This window comes from Zingiber officinale, chromosome 6B (assembly GCF_018446385.1).
Source record: "Zingiber officinale cultivar Zhangliang chromosome 6B, Zo_v1.1, whole genome shotgun sequence".
Classification (NCBI taxonomy): Eukaryota; Viridiplantae; Streptophyta; class Magnoliopsida; order Zingiberales; family Zingiberaceae; genus Zingiber; species Zingiber officinale.
Window position 1 is genome coordinate 30047738 of NC_055996.1, and position 4010 is coordinate 30051747.

General features: G+C 41.6%; 1 long non-coding RNA gene across 1 annotated transcript; it reads right to left on the reverse strand.

Moving 5' to 3' along the window:
* Nucleotides 1-2146: 2146 nt before the first annotated feature.
* LOC121990045 lies at nucleotides 2147-3130 on the reverse strand. The gene is made up of 3 exons (XR_006114423.1): nucleotides 2640-3130; nucleotides 2472-2567; nucleotides 2147-2187 (listed from the first exon to the last, which is right to left on the reverse strand). It is a non-coding gene; the product is annotated as an uncharacterized LOC121990045 (long non-coding RNA).
* Nucleotides 3131-4010: the final 880 nt, after the last annotated feature.

Below are 4010 nucleotides of genomic sequence, written 5' to 3' on the forward strand. Positions count from 1 at the left end.
GTGAATTTATTTACTTTCCATGTACTCTTAGTGATAAACAGTTATGTAATTTGGGTCGACTACTAATGAATTGAATTTGAAAGATTAAAATTATTGTTTATGTAGTTGTCATTTGGGTCAACTACTATGAGAAAACTTCATTGCAATAATTTCTGGTTTGGATTATATTAAGTTCCCAGGAATGATAGATCTATCACTATATGATGTGGTTGAGATAATTGATGAACGTTTCTCTTTTTAAGCATTCCAATTAGTCATCTTGTTACCTGGTGCTCTTACTCCTTTTTCAACTATGATTTTTTGTCTTGGTTTACTAATATATTATTTATGTGTTTTTATATTTTACAAATCTCAAGTACTCCAGAGTTGAAATTGATGAAGTATAGTTCAAGTGGGTTGAATGCATGCAAGATTACATTTGAGTAGGAAAGGTATTTGATTTTTGAAAACTTTGGATGATGCATGCATTTGCATGAAATGTAAATTACGGATACTACCTTGATGTTGTAAAAAGAATATTATGTGTATTTTATGGATACTGACTTGATATGTACAATATCTATTACATTTTGATGTTGTAAGAAGAATATTTGTGTAATTTGTGGATACGGACTTGATGTATACAATATGTCACGCCCCGGAGGAATCCCTGTCCGAGAAAATTTCGGAAGCATCTCCCTTGTACGGCGGACAATTTGAAACTTTTCTACATCCTCATATACCTCAGCCACATGCGGCTGGAATAATAACATGTAAATAAACCATCACCACGCAGTTTATATAAATATAAGCAAACCAAAGCAGTAATACCATGACTCAAAATCAACCCTACTCAACTACACTCGTAAAGCTCAAATCCGATGAACTCACCTCTTCTGCCGTCCAGGCAGGCATGTAGTAGAATAAATCCAAATCATACCAAAAATCCATCAAACGATAAGAATCCATACAATATCCATAAGTAAAACAATACAAGACTAAAAACAAAGTCTGATAGAGATACTAAGATAAAATAACAACTCAAGACCAGCAGAGGACTAGCACTACGTGCAGATGGGGTTTAGCGACTGGAACTGCTCCGGACAGCCTCAACCTGAAAAATATAACAACAATGGAGGCGGGGTGAGTTCAACACTCAGCAGGTACAACTGATATACAAAGTAGAGAAATAACACCTAGCACTAATCATGCGTACAGTCTCCTGATATAATAAGGATAAAAATGCATCTGAAGTAAACAGGAGAGAATCTGTATTAACCAGGACCTGGGTATAAGGACAAACAGTCCGAGTGATATAGAAATCCTGTATGCATGTCAAACATAGGTATCCAAACAATATGCAGCATAAAAATGCAGCAAACACAAACACAAGCAATAAATGCATCATGCATATGATGCCAATGATGCGTCCTGGTCACCCCTGACGCCAGTCAACCATCTCACACAAAAGTGAGGTCGAGTGGGTAGGGCTGTGACAACCGTGCACTCTGTCGTCACTACTCCTGATGAGTGACTGAGTGGACGGGATGCTGTCGGAGTACACCCATCCTCCTACTCCAAATCATAAATGGGGGAGCGCAATGCTCTCAACTCCCAGTACACGATGACGGGGAGGAATCCCTGCCGGATAACACGTTGTGTCACACTACCCATAAGCGGACCAACGGTGCCTAACAGAGTTTCTACTGCAACACACTCTGCCTGAATCGACCACTAACCCATGAGTGGTGGTGTGTGCAGATCCATGTAACTAGCGATGTGCTCAACAATAATGGAGTGGACTATCACACAGCATGCAATCATGCAAATGGTACATGACACTAACCACAAAATATCCTGACCTAATCCATGTGTATATAAAAGTGCACCATAGTTCAACGAATCGAATCAAATCAAAGATACACAGAAGGTATAAAACATAGGTCCTGAACATGGTAAAGTATGGTATATCACTACCCCTATAAACATGTATAAGCAGGTAAAGTATACATGAGATGCAAATCAAGCAATCAATCAATCATATAACAGGTATTGGGTAGTGACTAACCGAAACAAATAAGGAACATAATTAATGCAACTTGTTAAATTCACTACTATGTATATCAAATGACATAAGTCAAAAGTACCCGCCTTCGACAAAAGAAAGGTCCAATTCCGACTCTGAGATACTCGTCTCGCGTCAAAGTCCTGTAATACCAAACATACATTTTTATTTAGCTACAAATTAAATGAATAGCCAAATAAAAATCTTTTAGAACAATTTTAGGGAAAACCCCTAAACCATAAATCATTAACCTACCTAATTTAACACATATAATTTAGTTATTCAACATGTATCAAATAACTAAATCAAACCCCTAATTCAATTAAGAAAACCCTAATTATTAATCAACCTTAACTGGCCATCGATTAACTTGTCCACATCAAAAGCTAAATCCACCAACCGAATACCCCAGTGCACAGAACCTCACCTCTTGTAATTCTTCCCTTCTGTTCGATTCTCAATCACAGATGGTTGCTGCCGGAAGAAGACTCCACAACCAAATTACTTCAACAACCTAATGTCTCTGGTGAGCAAGGGGAAAAATATGAATTGATCACATAACATCTCAATCATCAAATGAAACATGATGCCTTACCAACTTGATACACTTCTTCCTCTCTGTTGACTTCTGGTGGCGAAGAAGTACTGTGCGTCAGCGTCGGCTAAATGCTCGGGCACTAGAAGAGGCTGACGGCACTGCGGTGGTCAGTGACTAGCTAGGGCACAGCCTAAAAGGGCACAAGGTCGACGACAGTGCTGGGTCGGAACTGGCGGCCGGCGACAGTGCTGGATGCAGAGGTGCGGCGGCAGCTGTGAACCTGAACTAGGGCATGGCACAGTAAGGGAAGAGAGAAGTGAAGGCCGGCGGTGTCTCGACTGACCAGAGGAGGAGGAAAGAATCGGGAGGCAGAGGAGGGTTTCTGCTCGGGTAGGAGAAGAAGAATTTGGTTCAGCGTCGGGCAGAGGAGAAGAAGAAGAATCCTTGTCGAGGGGTTATATCGCGAGGGAGAGGGGGAAAACTGTCGACGGCGCCGGTTAGGGCACAGAGGAGAAGAAGGTCGCGGCGAGGAAACGAGCGCGCGTGGAGAAGGTGTCGAGCACGGGAAAAAATATAAGAGAAAAAGAAAAAGAAAAGAAAAGAAAAAGGAAAAGGAAATAAAACTTTTCCTCATTAAAACAGGGTAGCCTAAACAGGTTTTTCTGGGCCCCATTTTTTATCCTCGTTGACTCGTCCGTACGAGCTCCGAAAAATTCCCGAAAAATTTCTAAAAATTCTAGAAAATTCCCTTATTAATATTCTCCTATTTTTCGGTATTTTACATTCTCCCCCACTAATAAAGATTTGGTCCCCAAATTTCATTATCTGCCATCAGCAAGTACCAACAACAGATACAAAGTATAAATGTTGAACGGTAAACAATTCACATACCTCAAGTAAAAATATGGGGATATCGAGCTCGGATAGTATCCTCGAGCTCCCAAGTAGCCTCCTCATCCGAATGATGCTGCCATCTGACTTTAACCAGCCGGATAGTCTTGTTCTAAAACTGACGCTCCTTCCGGTCAAGAATCCGTACTGGAACCTCCTCATAAGTAATGTCTGGCTGAACTGGAACTGGGATATCTGCCAGCACATGCGTCGGGTCGGGCACGTATCTCCTCAGCATCGATACATGGAATACATCGTGAACGCCTGACAGGGACGGTGGTAGTGCGAGTCGGTAAGCTACCGCTCCGATCCTCTCCAAGATCTCGAAAGGGCCAATGTACCGCGGAGCTAGCTTACCTCTGAGGCCAAATCTCTTCACCCCTTTCATGGGTGAAACTCGCAAAAATACATGGTCGCCAACAGAGAACTCTAGTGGTCTGCGTCTCCGATCAACATAACTCTTCTGGCGATCCTGCGCCTCTGACATCCTCCGTCTGATAGTACAGACCAACTCTGCATCCTGCTGAACTCTATGAG